The sequence below is a fragment of the Dasypus novemcinctus genome, chromosome 23 (genome assembly GCF_030445035.2).
Source record: "Dasypus novemcinctus isolate mDasNov1 chromosome 23, mDasNov1.1.hap2, whole genome shotgun sequence".
NCBI classification, from domain to species: Eukaryota; Metazoa; Chordata; class Mammalia; order Cingulata; family Dasypodidae; genus Dasypus; species Dasypus novemcinctus.
In genome coordinates, this window is record NC_080695.1 from 25,894,595 (window position 1) to 25,914,548 (window position 19,954).

Consider the following 19,954-nt stretch of genomic DNA (forward strand, 5'->3'; position numbering starts at 1 on the left):
CTGAGAAGAATTAGATCCATTCCCAGGGCCACACATTCTGCTTGCAGGTGCCTGCTCATACTCCCTCTGCTCGCCTCCCTGAGAAAAGAGTCATCTAGTCTCTGGAGGTTTTCCTGTGGGCACGAAGTTCTTTCAGATAGGTGTGGAGTCCTGGAGTTCTAGGAATGTACTTTCTGACAAAAACAATGTTACATATGGAAGTGAGCTATGTAGAGGTAATCAATTGGGAAAGTGTCTGGTTTTTGTGCTTTAAAAAAACAAGAGAGAGAGGGAGAGAGAAAATTCAAGTATAACATAACACACAGAAAGAAGTAAGGCCAGAAAATGGGGTTAGAAGAAAAGAGAAAAGTTTTCTTCAATACTTGTTAGAATTGAAAACAATCGAGGGCAGCATTTACCTTGCCATCCACCAGCTCCTCAGGGGGGGGATGCACTTCTGCAGCTGCTGTTCTTCACGGGAGCTGCATCAGGTTCTGGATCTGACAAAGGACAAAGGACAAAAATCGGCTGAGGTCTATTCTGACTTGTAGTTCTGTGAGGAAGGATTACAAACCCTCTGCCTCCTTCCTCCACCATCTTAAACTCCTTAATCCACTCAGGTCCCTCACCAGAGGCAGAGAGTTTTCCAGACACCCCAAATGAAAGCTGTGGATGAGGGGAATGCCCATTCCCTGAGCTCCACAAAGTTCTGCCGGTAAGTGTAGGTGGCTCCCTAACAAATTAGTCAATTCTCGGCAGGGCAGGGCTCCAGTCTAGTGGGAACTCAACACTAAAACCAGGATCTCCAATATATAAAGGGAATTCACTTAGATTTAAGACACATTAAAAATTAAAATAACTGCCTTGGATAGGAAAATTTTCAGGAAAACTGAGGCACTGGTCTTTTTCTTCAAGCCACAGGTAGATTTTAAAAATTCTTTCAGTCTATGTAAAATCTGACTTCCATATCTTACCAGGCAACATATGAATATTTATGACTGAAAATGGACTCATAGGCATTAATGCATGATAATGAGAAGAAGAAGAAAGATCCATGGGGCATTAGGAGAAATTCATCATCTTGGAGAGTAAAATTACAGAGAAAGACAATTTATGAATAAAGTATTATGCTACAGAATACAAATAAAGGAACCTCTAACAATAGTAAGCAAATGCTTCCTCTCCCAATACAGGCCTTGCAGTAGACTATCCACCAAGGGAAATCACAACAATTTCTTCACTCTTCAGGACAAACAACTTGCATACTAAAATATGTTGTTTGTGTTAGAGTTCTCACATAAATGGGAAAGTATATCCCTGGAACAGTTAACTTGAAGGTGGGAAGTAGGTGCTAACCGGATTCCTTTTCAGGATTTCTCTTCAACAAAAAGTAGACTAGAGTTGGGGCGGGGGTGTCCGCTGTCCATGGGGGGTGCACACCCCACCCTGCAAGGGGACAGGAGCAGGAGCCATTCAGGCTGTAGTAAGTGCTTGGGATGCTTTCCAGGCATCACAGTGATTACTCACTGGAACAAAAAGCCCTTGAAGTGGGTTTTACAGTAGAGAAGGAATTGCACATCCATGTAAAGCTCCCTACCTCTCTGTGGAAGGTTCTACGCATCAGGGCTTCTCAGAATCGGTTTCATAATCTTGCTTCCTTTTTGAGGCCTTGAGATTTTGTGGATTATTTTCAACAAACTTGAATATAGAAAAAGAATGGACTGTAAAATACCAAAAAATGTCTTGTATGGCTTTAAATGTATATAAGGGTAAAATACACTACCATGATAGCGCAAAGAGGGAAATAGATACAGTTAAATCTCAAGAAGAAGAGGTAAAAATACCACTTATTAGCAGATTAAATCAAGGATACAGAAAATGACCAAAAAAAAAAAAAAAAAAAAAGGAAGGGGGAAGGAAAATACAATCTATATCTACCCAATCTAATAAAGGAAATGTAGAATAACTAAAAATCTAAAAGATAGAAAGAAAAAAAGACAAAGGAATTGCATATACCTGATGACATGAGAGGAACCCTAATGTATTCAGAGGTTACATTACAAGTAAAAGAAATGAGCCAACATTCAGTCTCCATGTCTATCCATCATTTTGTTTATATCCATCTCTCCAGAAGAGATTTTGAGGCAGGTAAGTATCTGAGTGGGTAGGAGATTGCCAGGTGAAGAGCAGAAAATATACAGTGTACACAAAGGCAAAGAGGCTTCTGGAGGCCCAAGGGACCTGAGCAGAGTGGCTGCAGCTTGGGATGCATCAGAAGGAGCTGCAGAAAATGCACAAGGAGAGGCCGCCAGGGACCTGCTGAGGGGAAGCTCCCCAGGCCCTACTGAGGAACCCTGGACTGACCCTGCAGAGCATGGAATGTCCCAGAATCAAAAGAAGGCAGGAACAGAGAACCTGCCTACAAAGAACACTCTAGCAACTATAGGGAGAATGAATCAGAGTTGGAAATGTGTTTAAAGATGGGAAAGTGGAGGTAAGGAGAGTAATTAGGGAACCTGGGCAGTATATTCATTTCGTGTGGAAGTTGCAACAAATGACCAAAGTGGAGGCTTCAAACATTTATTTTTAAAAAATTATTTTCTTACAGCTCTGGAATCCAGAAGTACAAAATTAGTATGATGGGGCCCAAGTCGAGGTTTTGGCAGGCGGGGCCACACTCCCTATAGGGGCACTAGTTTGAGTCTGTCCTTGGTATCTTTCAGCTTCTGGTGGCTTGCAGCATTCCTTGGCTGGTGGCCGCTATCTCCAGCCTCTGCCTCTGTCTTCACATCACCTTCTCATGTGAGTGTGTGTGTGTGTGTAAGCACCCTCTGCCTCGGTCTTAGAAGGAAAATTGTGATGGCATCGAAGGCTCACCTGGATAGTCCAGGATACTCTCTCCATCTCAAGATGCTCAATCACACTGGCAATATCTGTGCCACATAAGGCAACAATCATAGGTGCCAGGAATTAGGACCTGATTTCTCTGTAGGTCATAATTCAGCCTTTCCAGGCAGGAAAGGTGATGGGGGACTGATCTAACCCAGTAGGCAGATAGGGGCATAAAATGGATGTGGGAGAAGCTAATTCCATATCATAAAGAAGAACAATTGGCATGTAAGTAACCAAATGATTACTGGTGGTAAATATAAGCTCTTTGAAACTATTTCAGAAATGAGAAATGGTTCTTTCTAGTGGGTCAGATATTTAGTGAGCTACAGTAATTTTAGGAAAAATTAAACTGTGGTTGCTCAATGAGCACAAAAGGAGGGAAAAAGCAGTGGTCCATTTTTGATGTTTAATGGCATCAGGCAGCAGCTCCTGAGCGATGAACTATTTTCTCAGCAAGACATGCTTTCATGGAAATTTCTGTGTACACTGAATAATAACATGTATGAGCAGCCAGAAATAGCAACAGATGCAAGAAACCCATTTTCAAGGAAATAAAAATGGATTTTTATGCAGCAAGAACACAAAATGCTGCATAAGAGTTTATGTTTCAAAAGTTACCTAACTCCAAATTTGAGATATAAATTGTGGAGGAGTAATGAACTACTCAATGCTTTCTATGGTCACAACTCCCACCCTCCTTTCCACAATGGTGTCATATAATGTTTGGGCTGAATATTTTATATTTATTCTACAATGTAAAACACTTTTGTTCGTTAAGAATTCCTTAAAGTCCTGGAAAATTTTATTCTTCGAAAAAAGATCACCTCATACCTGTCACTCAAGATTTTTATGAGCCAAAGCAAGAAATAGAAGAGAAATCTGAATCCAATAACTTGGTCAGAGAGAAAGCAAAGGTGAAAACAACAACGAAAAGAAAAAATACAGAGAGCACTGGAACATCAGAAAGACAGAGGCAGCTCAAGAGCCATAAATAGTGGTTTCTGGACCACCCCTCCCCCACTCAGCCCCAGAATTACAGGCCAGATTCCCTGTAAAAGAACAATGAGGATGATAGAAGTCAAGGCAGGCAGGAAGAAGCACAATTCTACGATGATTAAATATGGTAGACATAGTGTGGTACCTCTTCTGAGGAGAGATAAAATACGTTCATGAGTCTTCACATTCACAGGTTACAACATCTGAAACAATGAACATATAAAACCTCTTACTCTTGTATGGCCTTCTTTCTCTTTTCATGGACTTCCTGGAGAGACTCTGTTTTCAGGGTCTCGGATCTGCATTCCTTTTCCATTGCTGCTTTCAAAGACAGCAATGAATTGTAGTCGTTTTCTACTTCCTTTAAGGATTCTGCAAAGGACAAATCATTCTTCAGCTGCAACTTGTTCACTTGGGCATTCAAATGTGTTTAGGGGGCTGAGGACAGAGAATCCTGAAAGGATTCTTTACCTTCACACTGCAAAATCATTTCCACTGAATGGAAATTTCTTCTCAACAAGCAACCCACCTGCCACATTGTCTTTATTGATTGTCAAAGCTGTCAGCCTCTCCTGTAACAGTTTTAGATCTTTTTCTACTTCCAGTATTGCATTTTGGGCCTAAAAGTCACAACAGGGAGAAAATTTTGTTACAAGTGAGGCATAGTAGGAACTCCCGGCACTTAGGATACTCTGTAGTAGGAGTTATACCTGCAAGACATCCACCATCTGAGGCATTCGATTTTCCACCCTCCCATTGCAATCACCTAAAAAACAAGAATTCAGTCTTTTCAAGAAACTCAACAATTATTTCTTGTTTAAACAATTTTTAAAAACTGCAATAAGCTGTCAAGATTCATTCGGGCAATTCATTCTTAAAATAATTGAAAACTTAGGAAGAATGAAGACTGTGTGTAGAAGGAAAAGGTTCTCTTTGTTGTCCTAGGAAAGGAGGGGTGAAAATGACTCTCTTCTCTCCCAGATCTGACTTCTGTCTGGGAAAAGACCCAATTCCCACATTCCCTCTTCTCTTCTCCCCTGAAGCTTTCCCAGGAGTAGACACACACTGTATCACTTGAACACTTGTGGTAGTGACATTCAACTTGAGGAATGGCTCTAGTAACATGTCCGTCATTAGCAGAGAAGGCCACTGCTCTTCCTATACCCCCACCTCTAAGGGCAATGCCCCAGTAGGTGGCTCTACCATCTCTGTGTTCTAACCCTGGTTGTAAGTCTTGATAACACACAGATGCTTCAGAGATGATGAGCACCAATAAAAAGACCATCTCCGTGAGATGAGAAACAAGTCTGTTATCACATGGGACCTGACAGGAAAGTGTGCAGAACATAGAGGGGTAAGACCCAACTAATGCTGCTCTAACTTCCCCTCATGTATCTAATTTCCATAGGGATAGGGGAAAGGGCTTAGAGTTCTGTTCTTGTCCAATGCTCTACAATGCCCAGCACCTACCTGGGCCCAACACAGGCAGACATGTAAACAAATCCAAGGATGGAACTTTATAATGCCAATACTTAGGAAGAGATACATCAAGTTCAAGAGTATCAAGAAGGTACTTGACTAAAGGCAAAGTGATCCAACCTCCCTGACATTGATCTTACCTGATAAATTTCTCCTTTTTAATGTATTTCCTCCTGTCTTTTTGGCCTGAGATTCATCTTTGCATCGTAGAGCCTTCAACTGCACCGAGCAATTAGTCAAAGCCAAAAAAAAGAACAAGAGAGAATCAGAAAGATTCTCCCACTTTTAATTAGATTTTGAATTGTGTACACAGGAATGAGCTTACTTCAATATTATCTTCAGGAGTCAGAACTCCCTCCAAATCTTTCTGAGTTGTTTTGAAGGATTTGCTTTGTTCACTGAGCTCCATGTGCTCTTTCAAACAGCTTTCGATGTCCTGTTACAACAAAAGTGAAAAAAACCTTTATTAAATAAATTAAATAAATAAGACTAAAGCAGGGATGGAGAAGTCATGACTCCCTGCCCCCCTGGCTAGGCCTCTTTTCCTAGCCTAAGGCCTTTGGAAAAATGAGCAGAGAAGGTTCCTCATGCTCAGTGCTAGATTAAGGACAGAAATATGTGTTTGCAGTCTCGGAAATAATTGTTGCCTTACTTTGCTTGGGCTGCCATAACAAAGTGCCACAAACTAGGTGGCTTAAACCAACAGAAATTGTCTCACAGTACTGGAGACTAGAAGTCTAAAATCAAGATTTCAGCAGGGCCATGAGTCCTTCAAAGCCAGTAGAGAAAAATCTGTTCTAGATTCAGCCTCAGAATCTGAATCTAGATTCAGCCTCTTCTAGCTTCTTCTGGTGTCAAAAAATCCAAGGCATTCTCTGCCTCAGTCATTACACGGTGTCCCCTGCTCTGTCTGTCTGGGTCCAAATTTCCTCTTATAAGGACACCTGTCACATTAGATTGGGCAACTTAGACCCTTGGAGTCATTCTTTCTTCATTCCAGCCCATCTCTGTCCCTCTCAGTCCAGGATGGCAGGTTCTCTGCTGATATGAACTTGTTGAAAACCCTGTCCATCTTCTGTGAAATTTTGGGGTTTCTAAGCCATTAGTTGAGAGGGTCCTCCACAGGGAGGGAGATAATTGCATCTCCCTTCCTGGCTTCTGTTGAGATTGTTTGTTGGATCCACTTGTCACACATCTAATCATTTTTAGCAAATGGTTGTCCAGCCATACCCATGGCCATGTTTCCATAGTTAAATATTTGCATAGGCTGAGATTTTCCAAATGAATTCTTGGTTCCTATTTGTTTAACAGTTCATTCTTCAATTTACCTCTTTCCTGAGACATTTTATCACAAGTAGCAAGGAGAAACCAGATTCTACCTTCCAGCTTTGCTTGGAAATCTCCTTAACTAAAAGTCTGTCCTTATCACTTACAAATTCTGCCTTCCATACAGCTTCAGAGCACAATTCTTCCAAGTTCTATGCCACTTCAGGACAAGGATCACCTTTCCTCCAATTTCCAAAAACACATTCAGCATTTCCTTTGGTTCTTACCATTAGCAACTGCATTAATATTCCTCTTTCTAGCAGAATTCTGTTCATGATGATCTACATATTCTCTAAGACAATATAATCTTTGTCTACAGTTCCCTTTCCTTTTTTCTGTGCCCCCAACAGAATCACCTTTAACATCCATATTTCTACCTACAGTGTCTTCAGGGCAATGTAGGATTTTTCTATCAAGCATCTCAAAATTCTTACAGCTTTTACCCATTACTCAATTCCAATGTCACCTCCATATGATTAGATATTTGTTAAAGCAGCACCCTACTTCCTGGTAGCAAAAATTTTCTTATTTTGCTAGGGCTTCTGTTGCAAATTTCCAAAAACTGGTGGCTTAAATCTACAGAAATTTATTGTCTCACATTTCTGGAGGCTGAAATTCCAAAATGAAGATGCCATAGGCCATGCTTCTTTCAAAAGCTGTGGGGAAGAATCCATTCCACATCTCTTCTAGCATCTGCTGATTTGTTGACAACCCATGGCATTCTCTGCTCAGTCATCCCATGTGTTCTCCACTTTGTCTATATCCAAACTACCTCTGCTTGTAAGAACCAAACTACTCCAGAATGATCTTATTTTAACTTGCTTACATCCATTGGAAACTACCCAATTTGCAAATAAGATTACATTCTAGAGAACTGGGGATTAGAACTTCAACATATCAAATTTTCTAAGACATTAGTCAACCCACAACAATTATCTAGCAAGATGAAACAGGGCCGGTTTAGAACTTCCTTCTGAAAACCCTATTGCATACAAGTAACTGTTTAATAAGCAGGAAATTCACATGATTTATTTCCCATGTGAATGGATGAGCCTATCAGTGTCTCCAGCAAAAATCTGTGCCAGGCCTAGAGTTCCATATGATGATACCTCACCTGATCAACTGAAGAGTAACTACTCAAGGAGGATCTTCAAAGCTTTGATTCCTTGGCGTAATTAGCCTGTCCATCATCACTTCCTAAGGGCTACCTAGGTTAGTAACTGGTTGAAATATGACAGAATAAAGAGTCACCGTCCTGAAGGTTACAAGAAATTGTGCACCAGAAATGCAGAAGAGATAAGTAATCTGCACATGTCTCCATCCTGAGGCCACATTTCAAATCTGTGAATCTGTAAATGTGCATCGGAATCTTGCACTCACATCTCTTGACCAAATAGATTTGAGAAAAGACATTTAAGATGTGATGATTTTCAGGACTGTGATTTAAATCATCACTAGAATGATCTGTTCTTTATCTGTTCCTTCTCAATCTTAAGGTGAACCCTTTATTTTTGATCCTAAAAGTGTTTCACAGTTCATCTTTGCTTCACTACCATGAGAGTCACGATGTTTAATTTTAATCCAAAACAAAACATTCGTATTAGAGAATTAATTGCCAGGATCACAACAGACATTATACCTTATGGCAACAAGATATCACAGCTTTTTGTGGGTATGTGTGTGGGTTTTTTGATGTTTGTTTTTAAAGGAAGTACTGGTGATTGAACCTCGGACCTCATATATGTGAGTCAGGTGTTCAAAATTAAGCTAAACCCGCTCTGATATCTTACAGTTTTTATATTCTAAGATACTAAACACTTATTCCTCATAAAAGGTAAGGCATATAATGAAAATTCTGAAATAAGTATAGACAGCTTTGCTCCTGCAAATTCAGAGGCATTTGGGAAAATGCTATCTTTTAATTTTTCTCTAGATATTTCTTATTCTGATATTTGCATATAAGGTAGGAAGAAAAATGTATTAGAATTTCAAAAGAAACACTGGGGCTTAGGCTAAAAAGGAGAAACATCAACTCATATTTCAAACCTATGCCCTATATTTCAGGTAAAAAGAATTGACCATTTTGTACCTAGTCAAACAATCACATAACGAAGTAAAGAATGAAGGAAATACTTGAAGTCATAAAATTTCATGGCATCCACAACTTTTCTGTTTACAACATAGAGTGCTTCATGAATGCATGATAAGGGGAAAGCAAAGGAGATGGAAATTTTTTCAAGTGAAATAGCGCAAATGAAACTTTTATAATGGTGATTCAAAACATTGCTAAATTTACTTTAAAAATTCTCTCTTCTTCATTAAAAGGGGTAGGACTGTTCAATTTGGGGCAAAATCTCAAGAATCATCTCTTAAAGATTTTTTGTTCTGATTCATTTCTAGGAGGGCAGTGCTGATTGATGTGAAAATTACCCATGGAATTGCGGGAAAACATTCCTCCTAAGCCCTTAAACATAAAAAGCCATTAAAGCCATTCTGGCAGTAGTACTGGAATTCTAGAGTCAAAAGAAGGCTGAGTTTCCCAGACTCCCAACTCTTACTGCTGTCAACAGCATGGAAAAATATAGGGCTCAAAAGACCTGGTGTACAAAAAGGCTGAAAAGCCAAATTATTATTAATAGCAGCCAAACTCTTTTCAAGTCCCGATGTTTGACATGTTGATGTCTCTTAGATTCTGATGTAACATGCAGAGACTGACTTACGTTATGCAGGAGTTCAATAGGTCCTGAAAGTGTTGTGATGTTAACCTAAGGCAAACCATATTGAGGCCAGTAAGAATTAATCGTTACTTTTACTTACAATTTTCAACCGGTGCACTAAGGCAGATATATTATTTTGGAAGTAAAGCTCTATTTAATTATCCCTTTGACATGCACAAATCTACTTATCTGTCATAATGGAAAAGTGGGGCAATTTAAAAAGAAAATGCTTAAAGCTTCAGTTGCTTGAAATCATTTACTTCTCAACTCCAATAGCCATAATGGGGTCCAGAGCCACAAATTGTTTTAGAAAGCTGTAACAAAACAAACGTAAAATCTTGGACTGTGATAGACTTCTTTCCCTAATGAAAAAGTATTGTTGAAATCTTACTCAGAATTGGCTAACTTTGAATTGGCAAACTATTCCAATAAGCCAGGTCCTATGTCTCTCCCAGACCATTAAAAAAATCAGAGGTCATCTAATCATTAAATGAATGGGACAGTGCTAGAGGAAATGCACAAACAACAAAAGAAATATTGGCCAACATCTTCCAGAAAGGACAAAAGTGCTTCCAAACCTCCAGTCATCCCCTGAAGAGATAATTGAATTACGGCTCAATAAAATTCAGCCTGGACCCCATTTAACCCTTGTAAAGGGTCATTGGGAACCTATTTCCACATTCAAATGTTAAAAGTGGCCATCAGGTGCTGAGGCCAGCCCAAAAACCTTGCTGAGATATTGGAATATTATTGTATATGCACACACCATTCATGATAATGCTGCTTTTGGAAAATGATTCCAGAAACAATGGGAAAGTGATGTGTATACCTCTAACATCACAGCCTCACTCAGAAGGCAATGAGCTTCCTTTCCCCCCATGTCATGCTAAGCAGAAGACAAGGGAGAGCAGGAGGAGACATGGGCAGGCAGCTGAGAGCAAGGACAAGGGCTTCAACAGCCAAGATCTGTGCTAGGGCAGCAGGCCCAGGATAAAGACAGCTGATTCCCGTGAAAATAAGAACTGAGGTTGGGTGTTTGAAAGGAGAGAAACAGGGATGGAAACAGAGCACCTTTGTATTGTGCACTTTTCCTTCTTCTGAAGGAACCTTAGATTTCTAAGGAATTTTCCAATCAATATGCAAGGAGGAAAATTCATTTACCATGTTAGGACCATTTCAGTAAAAAAACAGGGAGAGTGCACCCAAGTTTAGAAAGATTTGTAGACAAAGCATCTGGGCATTTTGACTGGTAAGTTGCAGTCACCTGCAAAGGTCATTTTATGCAAAATAATTTGTTCCAAATTATGTTTTAAAACTGAGGATTTAAGGCCAGATGTGCTAAGGTCTTACTCTCTCTTCCATTAACATGTTAAAAAGAACCTAAAATATACATCAAGTATAAAGTCCCCTCTCTCAGTTAAATGTGTTAGAAAGATGAGGGAATATGAGAGAACATGAACAGGAGACCCTGCTTTTACTCTGCATTTCACTCCTTAAGGGTGATGTTTGAATATCAACTAACTGGGTCCTAGTTCTGGCCTCAGGCTTTATCCTGTTGTTTTTCATAATAAATACTACAAATGTTTGCTTTGCAAAGGGATTTCTTATTTCTCCCATTGGTCAAAACCAGATCCTTTTAGGTGATTATATGCATAGATATATGAGTCAAACAAGTCCCCTACTATTGTGCATTTATTTATTTATTTTTTGAATGTCTTAAGGATATTTATTTATTTTATTTTGCACAACATTTTTTCCATTCAAATTGTTTCAAAGTTTTGATAAATCAAGATATTAAACATGTTGATAATAATTATTCATATTTGCTTGATAGCAACGTTTAATTTTATACATTTTTATGTTTTATCAATTTTATTTAAAATGTTATAATTATCAGAGCTCTGTCTTTTTTTTTTAATTGACTTTGTAATAATATTACACTAAAAATATGTATATATGAGGTCCCATTCAACCCCACCACCCCCACCCCAGCTCTCCCCCCCCAGCAACACTCATTCCCATCATCATGACACCTCCATTGCATTTGGTAAGTACATCTTTAGGCACCTCTGCACCTCATGGTCAATGGTCCACATCATGGCCCATACTCTCCCCCATTCCATCCAGTGGGCCCTGTGAGGATTTACAATGTCCGGTGATTGCCCCTGAAGTTATTGTGCATTTAGGTTGCTGCCAGATTTGGAGTCTAACAAAGACTATCCCATTAAATATCCATGGTCAAAATCTTAGAATGCATGTCTGACTAGTTCTTTAAGTTAGATTTCTAGAAATGGACTTATACTGAATAAAAACATAGGAACATTTTTAGGGTTTCAGATACTTATTATGAAACTGGTTTTGAGGATAATTGTATGAATTCACAATTCTAACAATGTATGAAAGTGCCTGCCTGATACTCAATGTTTACTTTTTGATATAAAGAATTTATACTTTGAAGATTTCTCATTGAGATTATACAGTTCTCTTGTTCCCTGGGTTCTTTCTAAAACAATTATTTTACAAGGGTAGCTTCAATTTTAAGCATTAATTTGTATGTACATTGTTAATCTAAAACAGAATAAAAGAACCATGTCTATGAAAGTGCTGCTTTTTTACAACTCACAGTATGCCTACAAGTTAATTTAATATACTCACAGCTAGAATAAATTTCCAGAATAAAATAGCAACTGAAATAATTCCAAAGGAGGCAACAATGCTGACAGGAAATCCATAAAAATCAGGTCCACATATGTAATTGTAAGGCAGAATATCAAGTAGCTGTAATTGTAATAATTGAAATAGTGAGAAGCCTTAAAGGAATGTAGAATATAGCAAATAAAATGAATCACTGATAGTTACTTTAAATCTACCTCAAAGAAATACCCATGCCCTTCAAAAACTCTCCAAAACAAGGAGCTACTCAAGAAAAACTTGAAGTTGGCAGCTTCATGTTTTTTTTGTTTGGTCTCAGTGTTGTTACATATTGCAAATTTGAGAGTCCTTAAGTAGCAAATGGCTTCTAGGTCACTATGGGCCCTACCTGATCCTATGACTAACACTGTAGTGGGATCTGCCTGATGAAGTGTTTTTGGGATAAGTTGATTTTTACCTTGCATAAAATAAAACAATTTTAAATACAATGGATCAATGAGCTGATTTAGAAGTAATCAACTTTTAAGACAGTACATAGAACTAACATCATGATATTAAGAGGACACTAATAATATGCAAATTCTGTAAGATTTTGATTTTCATTCTATTACACTCTTATGGAATGAAGACAAAGATTTCCTCAGAGTAAGTTCAGACTGCTCCTGATAACTGCTCTCGATAGACTGCCCTGGATTTAACTATATAGTCATGAAAGGTTGATACCTTAATTCCAACAGTTTCTTTGAAAACAGTGCTTTAAATAGAGGTAGTCATTCAACAGAATATGACTCAGCAATGGAATGGAATGGTTTAGTGAACCATACCATTTGATGAATTAATCTCAAAAACACCATTCTAAGCAGAAGAAGCAAGACATAAAGTACATATGACATTGGTCCATTTACATGAAATTTTTAACAGGCAAAATTTACCTGCAGTGAAGAAAAGATTATCTGGGAAGAGGGCTAGTGGCACTTTCTGACATGATAATGTAATATGACTTGACAGGGGTTTGCATTACACTGGCATGTGCATTTTGCAAACATTAGTGCATGTACACTTGAAGTATCTATGTTTCATTCTTTGTAAATGTCTCATCAAGAGGCAATCCATAAAAGGATATTAAGCTCTATTTGAGGATTGCCATAGTATTAAGGGGAAGTGTACTGATGTTTGAAATTTAGCTTGAAATGTACCAAATATAAGATGGATGGATGCATGAGAGAGAGGGAGCGAGGGAAAGAGAGAGGGAAGAAGAGAGGGAGGGAGGGAGGGGGGTCAGGTTGATGGGTGATGGGTGGGTGGATGGGTGAATGAAGGGACAGACAGATTTGTGATTAAGCAAGTAAATAAAATGTTAAATATTCAACCTCACTGTATTTGAACATGTTGATAAAGAGACACACAAAACCGAAATACCATGCAAATGACCATTCTTTTGAACAAGAAGTGTGGTAGTTCCAAAAATGTCTGCTGTTAACAGGCTAGGGTTTGAATAATTTAAAGCACAAACCTAATTGTATTTTTATTCCAAAACCCTTTTTCACAGAATTACAAGCTTTAAATAATTGCTGGAATAATCCCGCAGAGGGAATGCTTCTTGGGTTTATGTTATAAGTTTATGGTATACCCATACAATATAAATATGTACAAAATCATGGATAAATCTCAGAAAAAAAGTACTAGAGTTTTCTGCCAAACCCAGGCAACTGGTCAGCCCTTTGCTGCCCACTTTGGCTACTGAGGACCTCAGCTTTGCATCAAAAGTCCCAGCTGTGGCTTTGGACAACATGAAGGTCATTTAGGATTGCAGGGCTATATTATTTGACCTTGATTTCATTAATACTCATAATGGAGTAGTTTGAGTGCAAGATGACCAACTAGGCAGCTTCAAAAAAATGGCTGACCAGTGCATGAAAAGATGTTCAACATCACTAGCCATTAGGGAAAATCAAATCAAAACCACAATGAGACACCATTTCATACCCACTCAAATGGCTTTTCTTAAAAAGCCAGAAAATAACAGGCTAGAAAAGGATGTGGAGAAATGGGAAATTTCTTTCATTGTTGGTGGGAGCATAAAATGATGCAGCTGCTATGGGAAACAGTCTGGTGTTTCCTCAAAAAGTCCAACACATTTACCATATGAACCAGAAATTCCATTCATAGGCATATACCCAAAATAATTGAAGGCAGGGACTCCGATATTTATACACTAATGTTCATAGCAACATTATTCACAATAGCCAAAAAATGGAGACTGCCCAGGTGTACACTGACAGATGAATGGATGAACGAAATGCAGTATATATATAAAATGGATTATTCTTCAATCATAAAAAACAGTGAAAGTTGTGAGGCCTTCTACAACATGGATGAACCTTGAAAACATTATGCTAAGTTAAATAAGCCAGGAAAAAAAGGACAAATGTTGTATGATTCCATGTATAAGAAATTATCTAGAACAAGCAAATTCACAGAGACTGAAAGTAGATTAGAAGTTACTAGGGGCTGGGGGAGAGAGGTATTAGGGAATTATTGCTGAAAGGTTAAAGAATTTCTGTTTTGGGTGAAAGGGTTTGGATAATGGATGGTGATGATGATGGTTGCACAATATTGTAAATGTGATCAATGACACTGAATTGTGCTCATAAAGGGATTAAAATCGCACCTATGTTAAATGTAGATGTCAGCACAAAATAAAATACAGTTGCACCAGTGAAAGAGACAGGGAAAAAGAGTACATGCTCTATGATTCCTTTTATATAAAATTCTACCAAAAAAATCCTAATCTATATTGACAGAAAGCAGGTCAGTGGGTGAAGTTTCATGGTGGAGCAGGGATGTGGGTGTGATTACACAGGGGCACAAGGAAATGTTTGCTGGTGATGGATATGTTCACTATTTTCATTGTTAAGATGTTTTCATGGGTTTGAAACTAGGGCAAAACTCAGTCAACTGTACATTTTAAATAGATACTATTTGTTGTGCATTTTTTTAGAGCTCAATAAAATAGTAGAAAAATCAAGGCAATGCACAAGCTATTAGATTTTCATTTTCTTAATTAAGTAAATATTCAAGGACTTTCCACAATTATTGGTATTCAACTTAGGAACTTGAAGCCAGTTCATCACTGAGAATAAAAAAGAGAAATCCAGAACTTACATCAGTAAGGAATTCTAGTTTTTCAGTAGTGAATTCATAAACTGCTTTAATCAAGTCCGTTGAAAAGTATCTAAAAGTACACCCAACCTGTAGAAAGAATAGACAAAAGGACAAAGACCAATTACAATTCTGTACAACAGATAACCATGAGAGAATGCTTAGCTGTGAGGAGACAGGTAATGGCTGTCAATATTGACAGAACTGAGAGGCTAGATAGCGGCGGTTGTAATTACACTGGGATCTTCACTGCAATGAAAATCAAGTACGGAATACTGTTAGGCAGAAAAAAATAAAATAAAAAGGAATATATTTAGAATGAAACCACTTAAGCTTTTTTTCATCATTCAGCTTCATTCCTTCATACAGGACACATAATGCCAAACTTTTCAAGTAGATAAAGGATCTGCAAAGTGTGGACTGTAAGTATACTGTGAGATAAAAACTATGAGAATCTAATCTGATTAGAAACCCAATTCTAACAAGAATTCACCTTTAAGTTTCTTGAGTGTATGACTAGTGCAGCAAAAGGCAAAGATAACATTCTTTGAAAAAGTATATTTCATGAGTGTTAAAGTGAAAATAAATTTTTTATGTATTCACAATAATCCACACACCAAGCTTCAGTTTCACATCAGTTAACACTACTCAATGTGATCCTAGCAATGGAAGAACTTTTACGATGGTTGTGGAGGCAGTGGCAACTGGAGATTCTGAGGAGAGGGAGAGGGAAAAATAGGTGTGGACTTGGGATTGTCCCAAATGACATTGCAATGACAGATATAGGCCCTTGTATATCTTGTAATAACTTGTAAAAATGTGCGGGAGAGAGTTGTAAACTACAATGTAAACTATAATCATTACTTAATGACAATGCTCCCAGATATGTTCATTAATTGTGGCAGATGTACCACACTAATGAAGGATGTTATTAATGTGGGAAAATATGTGAGCAAGGCACATGGGAATCATCTAATTTTTGTATGTGTATCATTTATGTAATCTAAGTTTCTCTTAAAAAAATTAAAAAGTTCATTGGGGAAAAAAACCCTCTACAGGCGAGTGGATGGAACTCAGTGTTTGAGCACCTGCTTCCCATGCACAAGGTCCCATTTTTGATACTCAGTACTTCCTGAAAAAAATAAAAAAGATAAACCATCCTCTCTAGAGGACTGTATGTAGCTCACTGGTTGAGCAAACACTTCACATGTCTCTTTGAACTACCTCACACTTTCATATTCAGAAGCCACCATCAGAAAGGGAACACAATAGCTCTTGGCACAATCATTAGGCATGTGGGTCAAACACTCACAAAAGCCAAATGCCAAATGCCATCTTAGTCACATCCTGGTAAAGCATCCCCGTTCCTGAACACTTGCTCTATCTGGTAACTGTCTAGACACCAGTATGCACAGTGGAGCACTAGTGATATTGACAGGGCACTAAAAGCTGCAGTTCTGAGGGTTAATATCTGAAACACACAAAAAAATCAATACTGCAGAATGCAAGCGAAGACACAATAACAATCACCTTGAGAGCTAAGAAGAGCTGATTTTAAGTTTCTTATGTGGAAAGCTTGAAAATGAAAGAAGAGGTTGAGGGGAAAACCACCTTTTTCTTAGGAAAATCTGAGTGAATCCGGAAAAGAAATCAGAGATATATGAAGTAAAGAAGGACATTTGCTTTTGTTTGAACTTTGTCCCTGAGACCATGAGAATGGAAATTATCTCCATGTCCAAACACCCGTCTTTCTGATGCTCGATTTTAACCTCTAACTCACCTCGGCCAAAGAATCATCAATTTGATTTGGAAAATCACGTAACATATTGCTTCAACAGAACAAATTCTGTATAAATAACTCTCAGGAGACAGGTAAATAAGAGCCACTCCCCTGTATGGATATCATCCTGGAAAGCAGGAGAATGGACAAGACCCTGACAGAGCCTTGACCTTTCTAGGGGAGACAAAGCCAGGCAAATGAACAACCGAGCAAGGCAGAGAAGACAATGCCAACAAAGCATCTTGGAAACATTCTCAAACAGAGATTCCCTCTGGCTGGGCCTGGAGGATGTACTTCCAAAAAGTGCAGAGACTAAGAGTTGACCTTAACCCTCAAGGATTTCTAGAGGTGGACATGACCAGAAGGGATGGTCGTGGTCGGACTCAAGACAGGTGAATTTGTCCAAATGCTCAAAGTTGAGGTCAGGAGAGAGAGAGCTTACCTGTGTGAAAAATGCAGCAAAGTCCCCGACCCCACAATTGTTCCAAGAGTAAAGGTTATTTACAAATAAACAGTTCTTTCCTTTGTTAGTATTCACAGAAGCAGAATAGTTTCTTCTTTGTGTTGAGTGAAGTGACCAGGATTCTGTTCCTACATGTGAATGTACATTGAGTCTTTCTAGATCCCTGCCTAGGAATCTGGGATATACTAAGCAAACAAACAAACAACACCAATTTCTCTTCATGGGGTTTCTCCAAATCTTGTTGTTCCTCTTCTTTTTTGTGGGGGGAAGGGAGAGTTTCCTGTTTTTTAAAAGTGAATTGTTACAGTTGGAACCGAGTTTTTCTCTATGGTTGGACAAACCTAAGGACATCAAAGAAGGACCTATCCTCTGGGTAAATCAACAGGCTGCACGTGACACATTTCAGGCTGGAAGGATATTAACTCAGCTCCTTCCTGGTCATTTTCCTTGCAAAGCTCCCCTCCCCTCCTTGTATACATCCAAGCAGGCTATAGGCACTTATTTCCACATCTGATTGACTTCTCAGGGTTCCCATCAAAACAATTGGCACTGATCTCCTGTGGGAAATCTCCAGAAGCAATGGTCATCTGAAGGAGGTGAAGGAAAGGGATGACCCAGAAGTTGCTAAAAAGCCACAAAGAAACAGGAAAGTACAACGTGCAGACAGCATTTTGTTTTTTTTAACAGACAAGCAATAATGCCAAGGATTAGGTACCACCCTTCCCAGGGTTGTCAAGCTTTCAAGAATAACATAGTTCTAGAAAAAAAGCAAAGTACACACGGGTTGAACTCTAAATTTGCACAGCCTGAAGCAGGATCTTAAACAGAGCTTCCAGGAACAAAAAGCCTAACATCGGAGTAATATATATATATACACACATATTTTAAGGAGGCCCTAGCGATTGAACCCAGCACCTCGTACATGTTAATGAGACAAACAACCACTGAGCTAAATCCACCCCCCAATGAGAATTGGTGTTTTCGTTTTGTCTTGAAGCTGTACCCATGATGCAACCTGGGACCTGTACATGAGAAGCCGATTCTCAACCACTGGAGCTACATCTGCTTCTGAACAGGGTCTTACTTTTAAAAGCTAGAGCTTAGCTGTTCAACGTTTCCAACATTTCAGCCTTTCCCATGCCTGGAACAAGCAAGGCCGCAGACCCAGAAGTCGACATGGGCAGCAGTTCAGTCTTGTTAAGAAACCTGCGCTGAAGTCCTGGGTCTGCCAGGGAAGAGCTGGAGCCCAAAGACCTCCAGGAACACCAAATTCCTAAACCACAGTATTTTAACTGCCCAATAACCAGGAAGGAACTTATGTCTGCTCAATATTTGGTCACACTGGTGGGTGGGTGACCAGGCACCTGCCAGGACAAGACAAGCAGAAGGAGCCAGAAGAGGTGCCCCAGCACCTCCATGTCAGCAGATCCAGGGATACAGGACCAGTAGCAGAGGAGGGACAGGGGAGGGGGGCAGGGAGGGAAGGGGCAGGGGCGGGGGGGAAGTAGGGGGTGGGAATCTGGGCCGGAGGAAATGGGGTGGGAATCTGGTGGAAACAGGTGGACACGCTGGAGAGGGTTTGTAGGAGGGTTCAGAGACAGGTCAGTAGATTAGCAGGTCAACAGGTTAATTAATAGCAAGTCAGCAGGATGCAAGGAGTGGAAAAGAGGGACTGGCAGGAGCAGGAGGAGGACGAGAGCTCCTTCTTCCTCTGAGTCTTCTCCTGTTTGACCGCTCCCTTGGCAACGGGGCTTTATAAATCCTCTCCCTCGTCCAATCACCTCCCTTGAAACCTTCACGCACCCACATTCTTATTAACCACTCTCCGCCCCCTCCCCCTGATTCCCTCCTTGTGCCATCCTAAGGACAGCTCCTCTCTGGAGCCTTGGCGGACCTTCTGAATTCTGGTCCTTCCCCACCCAGCTCTTCCTGTCTTCCCCTACGCCCCAACCAATTCCTGCTTTGTGGGATCCTCCCTCCTCTATGGAAATCCCTTGTTTTTAACCCGTTTCCAAGGTCAGTCTCTGCTCTAAGTCCCCTTCCTAGGGTATAAGAAACATCAGCACAGCCAACCCAGGGTAGGCTAGCTACAGAGCACTTTGCATGCATCCAGGACCTGTAGCTTCTCACTACAGCATCTGTTGAGGTTACCAGTCAACTTCATAGCTCAACAAAACACTTTGGTGTTGTGAGATATGAAAATGATTAAACTTTTTTTTTCTCTTCATGTTTTTCAATAAGGAGACCTTGACTATGTCACTTAAGTAATCTGTTTATCTGTATATCTTTTTGGACACTGGAGGAATAACTAAGTTAGTAGTTGGAATTTCATGAGATTAAAGTGTCTAGACAGAACATTTTAGGAATTATGCTCCCATGTTACCGCCTTTCTCCGCCCCTCCTCCCCTTCCAGCCCCCGCCGCCCTTCCCGCCAGTCCCGCCCGTATTGCCAACCTACAATCTGCCCTCTTCCCCAGTCAGCCTATCCACAGCCGCCCCTTAGCCAGC

General features: G+C 39.6%; 1 pseudogene; it reads right to left on the reverse strand.

The window, feature by feature from the left end:
- Positions 1–392: 392 nt before the first annotated feature.
- Positions 393–19,954, reverse strand: part of LOC111760601 (uncharacterized) — a 48,458-nt pseudogene continuing 28,896 nt past the window's right edge.